Raw genomic sequence first — 15,757 nt, 5'->3', positions numbered from 1 at the left:
GTGTTTAGGTACACATCCATCTGCTGCACTTGATTCAACCCAAACGGGAAAAAAATCAGGTATCAATAGGTCTCATCATCGTTTAATTAATTAGGCCACAACATTGGGAGAAATTTTTGAGATAAATTTTGGAACGTTTAACATTGATCAAAGTAAGAATGAAAATTCAAGCATGTACTTCTGAATGTTATAAAAACTGATAAACTTAATTAAGATTATGGGGACAACTTACATTCATTCCTAAGCAAGTGAATTCAAAATGGGATAATTGTATTACTAATGTCAGAAACTCGTGTGTAAATTATTTTATAAAAATCGATAGTAAATTATCTAACCATCGGATGTTTGCACGCAACAACTAGTGTTGCTTGACATTAATTCGTATACATAATTTATGGTTCTAGTATTATTGTTTAAAGACTTCGTTGACTAGACAATGTTTATTCTGGAATTAGATGAAAGAAGATTTTTCAACTTTCGATCGGAGAGAAATTTGATTTTCATTATTATAAGGTTGAAGGGGTTAAACATTAATTATTATATGGGCAAGTAAAGACTGTGGCAAGAAATCCACATCGGATTCCAGGTGTTTGGGGTACTTTTAGCAACAAGAGTAGTTGAAATGTTGGATTAATGCTAATGAATAATTTGAAGACTCTGACTGAATTCCCCAACATTACACATGTTATTGGTAGTCAACTACTAGGAAGCTGGTAATCAACTTAATAGGAAGCTCAAGTGTTGTGCGTGGTGAAAGTTATTTTATTGTCTCGTTTCTTTTATCATATATGGGTCGTGCCTTGCTTAATTTGCTGATTGATTTTTTTTTCTTTTTCCCCCTTTTCTTCTCAGGAAGACGGAAATGTTTTTAGACTGCTTATTATTGAATGAATGAAGATTTTGTTAATGACGAGTTGTTTAAAATGGGTAATTCCAATTCTCTTAGGAGTGGAGCATTTAACACCCCTAAAAAAATCCTTATAACACTCCTGTTTAATTAAATTTTCATTCAAAAAATAATAATTTATTTTTAGTTACCCGGTAATTTCAATTAAAGAGTGGGATCTATAAAGAATTTAAAAGGGTGTCAAAAGGTATATTGTTTTCTTGGTTAATTGAATCCAATACCTAAAAGGCCCAAGAGACTAGAAAAAGCCCACATTTATACCAAAGCTTAAAACCTCACTATCATAGCCTAAATGGGTAAAATACTAAAATGGGTAAATTTCCCAAGCCTAAAACCTACTTTTACGAAGCCTTGAATCAAGATTTAAAAAAAAAAATGAAATTAAGGTCTGTCATAATGCAACGTCCTATAATTTTTATTGGATTGACTAGTATTCCACCGATTAGTAACCTAGGATTTCATACTTTTATTACATGAGAGAGGATCTACTAGAGCAAAAATACTACAAATACTATAGATGAAAGATATCTAAGGGGAATGGATGCGTTAACTTTTATCTTAAATAATGTGATATTCATTAATTGGATAATAGAATAACACAATTAATTCACTTATAAATTATTGAAAACTATTAACCACTTAAAAAAATGATACATTGCAAAGCACATCATTTGGCATATAATTAAAATTAAAATTTTAGGATATCTATCGTTACTCAAATAGTTAAAGTTCATCAGTGTAAGAAAAGGATATATATATTTAGTAGCATAATTTTTAAGCAAACTAGGAAATATAGTAATTTTCTAATTCTAATACAAAAGAATATAGGTTTTTCTAAGGATATATGCATATTTAGTCTCCACAATATTAGCTAATTAACTAGTTAGTCCTTATATTTAAAAAAAAATTATTTAACATATTCTTGTTGTATATATAATTTTGTTAAAATCTATTAGTTATCATTGAACTTACTATTTCTCTACTCAATTTCATTTCTTTACAGAATGTAGTATGTCATTAAAATTGGAAACAAACTTGTTGACGTAAATCGTGTCATATTTTCATGACCTGCATGTCAAAATCTAGACCCAGTTAAACCCGCATGTGGGGCTTGACATGTCATGGATAGGGTGGGTAAATCAAATTTCGTTTTAGATTATTCGAATTTCAGTTTGGGTTACAACCCGATCGGGCTGGAGAATTGAACCCAATCAGGTTGAAAATGCGACCCAAACCAAATGGAACCAAATTTCATAATTTGAATCATATCGGTTTGATAATTTGGGATAAAAATTTTAGTTCAGATTAAATTTGAGTAGAACAATTGAATAAAAAAATATTTGCCAGCAGCCACAAAAAATTCATCCTATCTCAAATCCAAGCATTTATAATAACAAATATCAACTACCAAGCGTCCTTAACAAATTTTCAAAAACTCATTACAAGAAACTCATAATTTTACAGTAGAAAATTGCTTTTTGTTTTTACAACAAACAACAATTTCATAATACCATAATATCCTAAATTGAAAAAACATCACAATCTAACACCTCAAAAGAACTTATTTATAATCCTAAACCCCTTATTACAAAAAAAAGAAAAGAAAAAAGAATTGTATACAATAATTATTATTATTAAGCAAGCTACTGAGTAGTGAGTACTGACCTTGATGAACCAAAGTAATAGTAGAGATAGAAAAAAAAAGATGGGGTTGGATCAAAAGTGAACAAGCATCAGTGGGATGAAACTGAAAGCATCGGGCGTCAGCAGAGTGTGGTTGTGAAAGATTTTGTAATATAGTGTGTTTGGTTAACAAGAAAGTTAACGAGAAAGAGAAAAAGAAACACTTAAGAAGAATCTTGAATTTTTTATAAACTTAACTCAATCATAATTATGATATGAGCTTTGTATTTATACAAAGGTAATTACACTCAAGTTTGTTACAACTAATACACACGCCTAACAAACACATTAACAGTAAGCTGAGTCAGATAAGTAACTATTACACATCAGCAGGGAAATCATTTTATGTTTGCAACCTCATTTTTTAACCATGCTCTGTAACATCCCCTCTCAGCTAAACTGTCCTGGGTGAACATTTAGCTTGCTTTGAAGGTAATGAAACTGATCAAAAGTTAGTGGCTTGGTAAGTATATCTGTAGTTTGATCTTCACTGGGAACAAATTGCGCAACAATCTTCTTAGCTGCTACTTTTTCCTTAATGAAATGAATGTCCAGTTCCACATGCTTGGTTTTAGCATGATACACTGGATTGTAAGCCAATGCTATAGCACCTTGATTATCACACCACATTATAGGTGTTGCAGTAAGTTTAATATTGAGTTCACCAAGCAACGTTTGAATCCATATAACTTCAGATGTGGCCTGACTAAGGCTCTATACTCAGCTTCAGTACTGGACCTTGAAACCACTGGTTGCTTCTTAGAACACCAGGAGACTAAGTTTGAGCCAATGTAAACAGCATATCCAGCAACAAACTTTCTATCATCTTTGTCGCACGCCCAATCTGAGTCACTAAAACAGTTCACTTGTAAAGTTCCATACTGATAAAAATATAGACCAAAATGAATAAAGCCCTTTAAATATCTCATAAGTCTCTTACAAGCTTCCCAATGTTCTGCAGTTGGTAAAGACATATATTGACTGAGTTTATTAACAGAGAATGCTATCTCAGGCCTTGTTAGTGTCACATACTACAATACTCCAATTATACTTCTATATTGAGATGCATTTGAAATAGTTGAACCTGATCCTTTCTTGAGATGATGTCATGTGGACATGGGAGTGGGAACTGGGCTACAATCTGCCATATTATGCTTTGCTAAGAGATCAGCTATATACTTTGCTTAAGAAAGATAAAATCCATTTGTTGTTTTGGAGACTTCAATCCCAAAAAAGTAATTCAGCTCTCCCAAGTCTTTTAAAGCAAAGGTTTTCTGCATATTAAGAATCACTTGCTGCACCAGCTGATAGTTAGAACCAGTAATAATGATATCATCAACATATACTAAAACAAACAAAATGCGACCATTTTCCCACTTATAGAAGAGTGAACTATCAGACCTATAGTTGAGAAACTTCCATTAAGATACCATAACATATTTGAACCTGTCAAACCATGCTATAAGGGCCTGTTTTAATCCATAAATGGTCTTCTTGAGTTTGCAGACATGATTAGGTTTGGTAGAATCAGTAAACCCTTCAGGTTGTGCCATATATACATCTTCAACTAAAATGTCATTTAAGAAGACATTATTTACATCAACCTGTCTAAGAATCCATTTATTCATAACAGCTAAACTTAATATTATTCTGACTGTTGATACTTTCACAACTGGACTGAAAGTTTCGGTATAATCTTCTCCATGTGTTTGATGGAATCCTTAAACTATAAGTCTTGCTTTGTATCTAGAAATGGTACCATCTGAGTTGTGTTTGATTATGAAAACCCACTTACTTCCTATTACTTTAACATCTGTTGTAGGTAAAACTAAGTCCTAAGTATCTGTTGATAAATTTTATAATCAATTGCTACTAATGCCAATATGCAAGTATACACAACAAGTAATAAAGTGATGAATATTCAAGATCGCCTCCACATGGATTGATGTTACTAGAAATGCTACAGCAATCACAATAGTGCAAATCAACTTAAGGCCGAAGTTAACAATCGTAAATTGAGTTCTATCGTAATTGATGATTGTGAGAGAATAAAGTAAAACAATATCGTAATGAAATAAACTAAATTAAATGTGTCTAAGATTCAATTGAGATTATGGTAGTTGAATGATCAAACTTTTCTTATGGGCTTGCTGTTTTTCATCAAGTTAACTCCGGTTGTTACAGCAAGTGCTGCAGCACTGGGCAGAATTAATCTGCATCCTCAGCTGTCGCATATTCAAAATCTCATACCCTTAAATACACTAGCAATGACCAGTTATTAATCTACTCATGATATGACTTTACAACCCTTTTAATCTCTCCACCCTACAAGGTGAGCACCTATGTCTAGTGTGTCACAAATCTTATATGGGAATATGATGCATGCTGAAGGATTATAAGTTAAGAGTAAGTTTAACAAGAATGATGGAAAGAAAAAGAAACAAAAGCAAGATAAGTCTTAATCACAAAACAGAAAGTGCTTTCATTGTCACAAAGAAGGCCACTTCAAGAATGACTGTTAAGAACTGAAGAACAAGAACAAGGAAACAAATGGTGATGTAGCTACAATGGAGGAAGAAGGTTATGAATCTGCTGGTGTATGTGTGGCTACAGAGGATCTCCAGAGAGGTAACTGGATACTAGATTCTGGTTGCACCTTTCATATGTGCCCATTTAATATTTGCTTCTCTGATTACCATGATTTAAATGTGGAAAAAGTAATTATGGGTAACAATGCTGTATGTAAAGTCATAGGCATGGGAAATGTGAGTCTTAGGCTTCATGATGGGAAAATTTGGGAACTTAGAGAGGTCAGATATGTTCCTGATTTAAAGAGGAACTTAATCTCACTAGGTTTGATTGATCAGAATGGGTTTAATATTAAGCTTGAATCTGGTAGATTGTTGATCATGAAGGGCTCTAAGATAGTGATGAAAGGTTCAAAAAGGAATAGAGTATATGTCCTAGATGGTAAGGCAGTTACATGAATAACAGATGTGATTGTTGGCACTGGTGGGGAAAGCACTAGGCTGTGGCACCTAAGAGTTAAGGGGTTAAAAGAGCTTGAAAAACAAGGAGTTCTGGGGAAGGATAAGATAAAAGAGTTAGATTTTTGTGAAGATTGTGTCTTTGGGAAGTCCATGAGAAACAGTTTCAAGCACTCAACTAGCAAATCTATTGGCATCCTAGACTACATACACTCTGATCTCTGGGGACCAGCACAGACCAGCTCATTAGGTGGTAATAGTTATTTTTTGTCAATAATTGATGATTATTCAAAAAGGGTTTGGGTTTATGTACTGAAACACAAAGATCAAGTCTTTAGCAAATTTAAAGAATGGAAAACCTTAGTTGAAAATCAAACTGGAAAAAAGGTTAAGAAACTGATAACAGATAATGAACTTGAGTTTTGCAATCAGCAATTTAACAGCTACTGTGCAAATGAGGGGATAGCAAGGCACCAAAACAGTGAGGTTAATACCTCAGCAAAATGGATTGGCAGAAAGGATTAACAGGACCCTGATGGATAAGGTGGGGTGTATGTTGGTGCAAGCACAGCTACCAAAAAGTCTCTGGGCAGAAACCTTATTAACAGCTAGCTATCTAGTGAATTTGAGTCCCTCTGCTGCTCTAGACTTTAAGACTCCATTTGAAATGTGGCATGGAAAACCAGCAAGCTATGTCAATCTCAAAGTGTTTAGATGCTCTGTTTATGCACATGTCAATCAAGAGAAGTTAGCACCTAGGGCTCTTAAAGGTCAGTTCATAGGCTATCTTAATGGAGTTAAAGGATACAAACTATGGTGTACTGATCTAAAACCTCCAAGGTGCATAATAAGCAGAGATGTGGCATTTAATGAGAATGTTGTTTTGGAAGTCAGAAAGGATGCTGGGTTGAAAACTCAGAAACCTCAAGTGCAAGAAAACATTCAAATTGAGGTGGAGCATCCTGATTCAAAGAAATTTGAGAGGGGTGAGAATTCAGATCAAGATAGTGAAGATCATGATGAATGCAGTGGCCCTCAACCACAATCTCAAAGGCAGACTTAAGTACAAGGTTATTAGCTGACAAAAGATAGAGAAAAAAGACAAATCAGACCACCACAAAGATATGGATATGTTGATTTAATAGCATATGTCACTAGTTGCTTCACATGATATTGATGTAGATGAGCCCAAGAGTTATGCTGAAACTGTTCAAAGCTCACACAAATCAGAATGGCAGAAAGCTATGAATGATGAGATAACCTCTCTTAAGAAGAATCACACTTGGATATTGGTTGAGAAGCCTGGAAACAAAAGGACCGTGGGTTGCAAGTGGGTTTTCAGAGTCAAAAAAGGCCTCATAGCAAGTGAACCTAGGAGGTAAAAAGCCAGGCTTGTGGCTAAGGGGTATACTTAAAGGGAAGAAGTTGATTTTAAAGAGGTATTCTCCCCTGTGGTCAGACATGCCTCCATAAGGGTACTGTTAGCACTGACTGCAGTCTATAACTTAGAGCTTGATCTACTCGATGTCAAGACTGCATTCCTACATGAAGAAATTCTTATGACTCAACTTGAGGGCTATGTGGATTCTGAGAAACCAAACCATGTTTGATTGCTAAAAAGATCATTGTATGGGCTCAAGCAATCACCAAGGCAATGGTATCTCAGGTTTGATGAATTCATGTTGTCATATGGATACCTGAGATGCAGTTTTGATTGCTATGTATATTACAAGCTAATAAGTTCAAGTTTCTACATATACTTGTTACTATATGTAGATGACATGTTGGTAGCCTGTAAGTCAAGAGAAGAAATTGAAGCTTTGAAGAATTTGCTGAACTTTGAATTTGACATGAAAGATTTAGGGTCAACAAAGAAGATACTGGGCATGGAGATCAAGAGGGACAAAAGCAAAGGCATTATGTTCCTTTCTCAAGACAAATATCTGAGGAGGGTATTGGAAACCTTTGGGATGACCTCATGTAAACATGTGATGACTCCAATGGCAACACATTTTAAGCTCTCCAGTTTGCAGTGTCCAAAGACAGAAGAAGAAAAGTTAGAGATGGCTAAGATCCCCTCTGTTAATGTAGTTGGCAGCATGATGTATGCTATGGTTCTAACTAGGCCTGATATCTCTTATGCTCTAAGTGTAGTTAGCAGATATATGGTATCTCCTGGAAAAGAACATTGGAGCGCTGTAAAATAGTTGATGAGATACCAAAGTGGAACCCTGAACCATGGGTTAGTTTATGGAAGGTTAGAGAGCAAGTCTGAGGGGATATGTGAATTTGTTGATTCTGACTTTGCAGGAGACTTAAATAGAAGAAGGTCTCTCAAATGGTATTTGTACATGTTGGATGGCTGCTTGATTAACTGGAAGGCAAGCGTTCAACATGTTGTTGCGTTATCAACAACAAAAGCTGAGTATACAGCAGCCACTGAAGCAGTAAAGGAAGCCTTATGGTTGAAAGGTTTGATTTCAGAGCTAGGAGTAAGTCAGAAGACAGTTGATGTATTATGTGATGGCTCAAGTGCCATTTACTTGAGTAAAAACCCAGCTCACCATGAGAAAACAAAGCACATCGACATCAAGCTGCACTTCATCAGAAATGTAGTTTCCATGGGTGTGGTCAGAATGGTGAAGATACATACAGACAGAAACCCTGCTGACATGTTAATGAAAGTAGTCACTATAGCTAAGTTCAAAGTTCGCTTGGACATAGTTGGTCTTCGCTGCTATTAATTCATTCTGGAAATGGAGGGGAAAATCAGGGGTGATTTGTTTCAAGGTGGAGAATTGTTGTTTGTGAAAGCAAATCCAAAAAACCAAAACGGTAAAAGACTTTGCGTTTAGAGCTGAAATCACTTAAGCTCAACGACATAGAGCCTTACGTTTTGAAGAGTAAAAAAAATACTCTTCTAAACGACATGTGAGTTTGTCGTTTAAGTTTAAGTGAAGCACGCTTGTATCACATGCTTGTGTTCAGCTTGCAAGGTTCGTTAGAAGCTGTTATCGAGCAACTGATGTGGCAGCAACAGATTGGTGTGCAGAGAGGGCTGAAGAGAGAGAAGGGAACTGATTTATATATAGTCAGTTCTGATCTTTCTTAGCGAAAATAAGCATTACTTTGTAATTTGATTTGGGAAATCAATAAAGCTGTGTTTTGCCCTCCCGTAGATGTAAGCTAGAGAAATCTAGCTGAACCACGTTAAGCTTCTTTGTTCTTTGGTTGATCTACTTCTGTTGATTCTTAAATCCAATTGGTTAATTGTCAAGTTCCATAGGTTCATCTTAGTCGTAGCTTTTCAGTCATTAATCTTGCAGCATCTTGATTAGTTGGTTGGTGATCTTAGGGCAGAATCTAAGGTTGTTTAGTCTGTTCATAGCACATTAGTTTCTCCACTATCATTATTGAATTTAGAAGAAAAAAATCAGCAAATGTATAAGGTAATCATTATTATAATGAGGTTTCATCTTACATTTTTAAGTTTTTTTTTTCAATAATTCTTATATTAATTTACATGTTTTACCTTTCATTTACAATTCCTATATTTTATTTATATAATTTATTTTTTATTTTACACTTAATGTTGATTCATAAGTTTTATGTTATATTTATAAGTTTTTGTTTTGTTTACCAATAATACTCTAATTTACCACTTATATATCAACTTATTTGTTTTACATTTCATTTACAAGTCTTACATTTTATTTACTTAATTGATGTTTTATTTTAAACTTATTGTTGATCTACAGGTTTCTATGTTATATTCATAAGTTTTTGCTTTGTTTACCATTAATACACTAATTTACCACTCATATATTAATTTTCTTATTTCACCTTCCATTTATAAGTCTTATGTTCTATTTACAGAATCTATATTTTATTTTAAATTAATTTTGATTTTTTTATTTAAATTTACATTTCTTACGTTCATTTACATAATTTAATGTTTAAATACGGTATCGATGCTGTGATTTCAATCACGGCATTATAAAAAGACCTAATTAGCTAAAATTTTCGATATAGATACTTGTAGTACATTCTAAAGGTCTACTAAATATCAAGTTTGAAAATTTACTCCATTAATACGTGGGGAGAAATCTACTATTATTTAAATAGAATAAATTTTATAAGACTCAAACTCATTCTTTCATAAGCACTATTGAGTTATAAGCCTACAAACCAAAATTTGATTTATTATTCAACTTTGTTATGAAAATTCACAATAAAAGTAGAGAATATTTTTTATTTAGAATACTTTTACCTTTTTAGAGTATAATTATGTAAAATGAGTTAGTAGGGGGCTGCTATTGGTAGTACGTAGAGTTGGCACAACGGGTCATCGGGTCATGTTCGTGTCGTATCAACTTCGTGTCGTGTCAAATTTAGGTCGACCCAAACCCGACCCATTTAATAATCGTGTCAAAATATTAAGACACAAACCCGACATGGAAAAATAATCGGGTTACCCAATAGTCTACTTAATACCTATATATTAAATAAAATTTACATCAAATATTTACACACTGTCATACATACATAAATACATACATAATTTATCGATATTCTAAAATGTACATATTTACCAAAATATTACACATTTACACTATTGAAGTTTTAATTATATGTATATAAATAATATTATATATCACTATTATAAAATATACACATCTAACAATATTTTACACATTTACATTATTGAAGCTCTAAATGTATATAAAATTTTATAAATAAAATACTATGTTTACATTCATCTTTTCAAAAAATAAAAACAAAAGAGAGAATCATCTCTAATAATTGAGTTTTGATAATAAGAACCTACAAATTATTTTAAAATAGAAAATATAATCGAGTCATTGATTGGGTAAATAGGTCAAGAACTTTAACCCTAACCCGACATGGAAAAAAACCGTGTCCACCTGGATTTAACTCATTTAATAATCATGTTAAATTAGATGACCTATACCCATTTATTCGTGTCGGGTAATCGGAGACGACCTATACCCATTTATTCGTGTCGGGTAATCGGGTCGTGTCAAATTTTGCTAGCTCTAGTAGTATGAAAGGAATTGAAAAAAAAATTCAAAAAAAGGAAATTCGAAGTCGCAGGTAGGTCACGTGGTTCAGTTGTGCTAAGTACTCAGTGGTGATGACTGATGATATCATTAACTAGTTTTTAACAAAAGAAATCGAGCCCATAATGATTCGATAACACTTTCTTGACACGTCGAGCTCCCAAAAGAAATAACCTTTAAATTGACGAACCGCAGACGGCCAGTTGGGTTCTGTTTCATATACGTGGCAGAATCCTAAGTAATTGCTTGGAATAATTAACATATAGATTTCTGCACGGGCAGTTAAACAGCAAGTTGTTGACTTGGTTGTTTATATTCAAAGGTGGAAAAATCGATGAGTTATTTATTTAATAATTACGTCAAAATGTTAAATACGAAGTTAAAATAAAAAATAAATGAGTGACACGATATCATTCATTAACTAATTGGATAATCGTGTCATAATACCTAATAACTTGTTTAGTACTTAACCCAATATATGTCAAAGATTTCACACTTATTTGACAAAATTCAACCTTTATATATTGATATTATGAAAATATATAAGTCTACTAAAATGTTACACATTTATACCACTCATGTTCTAATTCCATCTAGAATTTCATAAAATAAAATATTATGTAAATGTTTATCCTTCACAAATCATTATCTAATTAACCGAATAAATTGGTCAAGAATTTAAACCTAACCCCATAGAGAAAAAAATTGTGTTGACATATTTAATAATTGTGTTAAATTTAATTATTCGAACCTATTTTTTTGTAATGTGTTTATGTCTGTCAAGTGTATTGCATCAAATTTTGTCAATTCAATTTATAATATATTAGATATTTAAATAAGATTTACTTCTGAAAAAGGAATTTTAAAGTTCAGGTGTTTGTTTCATATGCATTCATGTAAAGCCCCAACCGATGCAACGTAGCTAGACTCGTCATGCAAATATATACCACCAAATCTTTGTTTTTCCTTTATGATACAAAGCATTGCTTTCGTTAATTCAACGAGTGAATACAGATGTGCTCGATTTTATTTTTTTTTACAAAAGAAATATAATTTCATTCCAACATAAAATAATAATACAATGGCTAATCCCTAACAAACTTGAAGATCAACCTATAGATAATCTGTTACAATAAATAATTGAGACTTGAAGATCAATCTATAGATAGTCTGTTACAGTAAATAATGGAACAACCCATTTATATTCACAGTTCATGCTGACAAAGAGGGAGAACACAATTCACCTCAAACACAATTAAAAAACATATCCACAATATATCATGCATCTAACATGATTGAGCTCTACCCAAAACATCCCTAATACTATGTTTAGATTAGGTTGTATGCATACTCTCAAGTTTATGTCTAGAAAATATACACATTCTGTTTTCTTTCGTTTAATTTATCCCTAGATCTAGATCTGCGGATTTTTTTATTCCACCCTATATGGTGGCTGTGTTCCCACACTCTGTGGTGGCTCGTGTTTATTTGTTTGTGTTTGAGTTGCTTTGTTGGTTGTCCTTCAGATTTCACGTCTACAAGGATTATATTTGACAAATGAGAGACCATAAATCATTTTCTATAGTTGATATGTTACATTGCTGGTAGTATTTTGAACCTAAATTTAATGTATTTAATTAGTCTTATGGGAGAAAATTTATAATTTAACTAGCAAGAATAAAAATCTCCTACCGGCATTTGAAATGGTCGTGTACACATTAAAAGAATGTGTGTATCATTACATGATTCTTTAGTATACCAATACTTTTCGCAACACATCAGAATAAGAAATCAATGAATGTTTTTCTATTAACTATAATGGGTTATCTGCACATTAATCCAAATATTTGTATAATTGTCTGTGATAGACTCACTATTATTTTCTTATACGTTGAATGAATTAAAAGTGAAGGTTTTGTGTGTGTGTGTTCACATTTTAACAATAAAGGTTCTTTCTCTGTTGGTGTAATTGGATGGATGGTTTTGCTTCAGTACTCTGTCTCTCTCTCTTTCGTTTACAGTTTTCACCAATTAATTAAGAGAAACGAATATTGTTTCCTAAATGGTTTAGTAAATCAACTATATAGAATTGGGATATGTTAAGTTACTTGGGTATTAATGGCTGATAATGTTTTTTAATTACTTTTGCTTAGTAATAACTTTTAACAAAAAATATAATTGCATTGATAATCTGAGTAAATGTCATATATTTTCTTTACATTCAAAAGTGAAAAACTGGTTTAACATTGTTGGACCAAAAATATTATTGGCCCAACTAAAATTCAGATAAATATGATGTAAACAAAGCCTAATATGTAATTCAAAATAAATATCTTAGATTCGTAGAATAGTTAGGAATCGTCAAACCATTCAGGATAAATCTCTTACATTCCTAAGATCCTAGGATAAGCCTCTAAAGTTTTAGGATTCTCGAATTCTAAAAAAAATCACCCAAGATAAACTTCTTAGATTTTCAGGATTCGATCCTAGGGAAAATCATCCATGAAAAAAGTCATAGATTCATATGATGAAGAATCCTAAGACAAATCTTCTAAATTTTTAATCCTAGGACAAACCACTTAAAAAAGGCCTTTTACGTTTCAGGAGACAGACTATCTAGGAACCCATGATCATAGGACAATTCACCTAGAAAAAACCTCTTAGGACAAATTTCCTAAAGATAAACCTCCTTGGACAAACTTCTTAGGTTAAAACTGTGATAAAACTATCTCTTCCTTCGAATTAAGCATAATGATACTATATCCTCTGCCAAACAAAGAGGATGGAGACACTTCCTCCTTTGATCTGATGACAAAGTTGCATGTCCAATTGTTACTTTGTATGGTTATAAGAAGACAAATGTTGCTAGATTACAAAGACAATGACACTTGTCTTCAATATAATGACTCAAGTTAAATAAAAGTCACTTAAAAATATAAGCCCCCCATCCTTTTTCAAAGATAAGCGAAAAATCACTCAAGAAGGAAAATAATGACTTTCTCTCTCTAGGCTTTATCTCTCTAAATTTTCTCACTCTAAACTTTTATCTCTTTGAAAATTTTATGGCTGACTTGATCGTCGAAGGGTTTACGCCACTAAAGGCGGCCCTTTGACTGTTTTTCTTATGTTTATAGCACATTATCTAATTAAAGTCATCCTTGTCACCTAAGGAAGTAGATACCTCTTAGGAGAAAATTCAAATGAGTGCAATTGGACTCAGAAAATAAAAGGCACAACATGAGAAGCCCACATCAAGAGTTCAACAAAGTTCATGAATTTACCATTTAATAAATTAGGACAAAATTTTTACTAGCAAATTGGCGTCGTTTATGAGGACTTCTATCTAAAAGTCTTGGAACTCCACTTAGAGCATAGATGTGAGCTATGAGCATTATGACCTTATGTTTGAATATGGTGAGTTATAGGGTTGACGAAGTCGTTTTCAAGGAAGAAAACCATTTATGAATTCATCATTTGAAGCCATGGTACTTGTTCATCCTTCTCTTAATCCACATCATGGTGGCCAACTACATGGGCAACCTTGATTCCAAAGTAAAATGGATTGATTAGTTTAGAACTTTCATAGAATGTTTTATCAATTCCAAGCTTAAGTTAAGGAAAAGGAGAACTCAAGCGATCTTAGTGATGATGAACTTGATTCGGGCTCCTCTAGAGCAAGGTATAGGGAAGGCTTGGAAGAAATTGACCTTAGACACAAAGATCTTGGAGGAGAGGGGCTAGAGAAGTCTTTCTCTCTCTAGGCTTTATCTCTCTAAATTTTATTTTTTTTAAAGTCTGGTGATTGACGTGATCGTTAGAGTGTATACACCATTAAAACTAACCCTTTGATTGTTTTTTTTTTTTTTATGTTTGTAGGCATTATCTTATCAAGATCATTCTCATCACTAAAGAAGTGGACAACTCTTAGAAGAAATTTCAGAGCAGCATGATTGAACCTAAAAATGAAAGTTACAACATGAGAAGTCCACATCGGAAGTTCATCCAATAAAGAGAAAGTACAAACCCAATTTTAAGAGGCCATCCTAAGTTGAAATCACCATATGATAAGTTGGGATAAAATTTATACCAACAAACATTATTTTTTTCAATTAGCTATTAAGTAGTTGAAAGTTTTATTTTAATTTTAAGTTGGTGTCAGACGTATACTAAAGACATCTTAAAACAAAAAAAAATTATCAACATAATTTTAGCCTAAGAATATTTTAAAAAATTGTAAAAAAAAATATTATCATTTTATCCCCATCCATGAAAATAAAGAATCCACGGAATGCATTTAACAATGAAATTTTTATATTTAATTTCTTCCAAAATTGCAAAATTATTTGTTTACCAACTCTTTTTTTTAATTAAGATTTGCTTAAATTTATATAAATTTAAGACATAAAGATCACCTTTAAAGAGGGGAAAAGAAGGAAAGAAAGAAAATACGTTGAGCAAGAAACCATTTATGAATAGTATGTTTATTTTATGAAAAGGAAGCAATTTTTTTTTAGCGATTTCTTACAGATATATCTTTTGATAAAGCCAAACACAAGGAAGAATAATCTCAACACAATTAAATGACAGCGGGAAGGCCTAAAAAAGGAGCTAACATTACCCTTATTAGTTCTGATGGTTGCAAATTTGCAACATCTGATAAGGAGTAGCCTTCTTTAAACTTAAGTCTCGAGTTTGAGCCTTGCTAAAAAGATGGAGTATATCTTCTTCAGTGACGATTTCTTTACCCATGATTTTGTTTTTCACTGAAATACCTTCTAATGACCAAAATGCAAAGAAGAAATAGCTCTAACCCAATTAAACAAGTAATAATGGCAAGGCCTAAAGAAGGTGCTGACATTGCATGTGTGCCCATAACGAATGCAATCACCATTGCTCCCATGGAAATGATGGCGAACCAAATGGAAGCAGCGAACAAATCATCATCAAAATTTTTGATTACTTCAAGTTCAAGAGACACTATGAAGTGAATAAAGACGACAACAAGAGAAAGGATCACGACAATGGTATCTGTTACCATAAATGCCTGAAAAGTTGTATTTCCCTTCAAGATTGCAGTGTCATTTTCGCTTTTTTAACCA

The sequence above is a fragment of the Citrus sinensis genome, chromosome 2 (assembly GCF_022201045.2).
Source record: "Citrus sinensis cultivar Valencia sweet orange chromosome 2, DVS_A1.0, whole genome shotgun sequence".
NCBI lineage: Eukaryota > Viridiplantae > Streptophyta > Magnoliopsida > Sapindales > Rutaceae > Citrus > Citrus sinensis.
Note: the sequence above shows the minus strand (reverse complement) of the source record.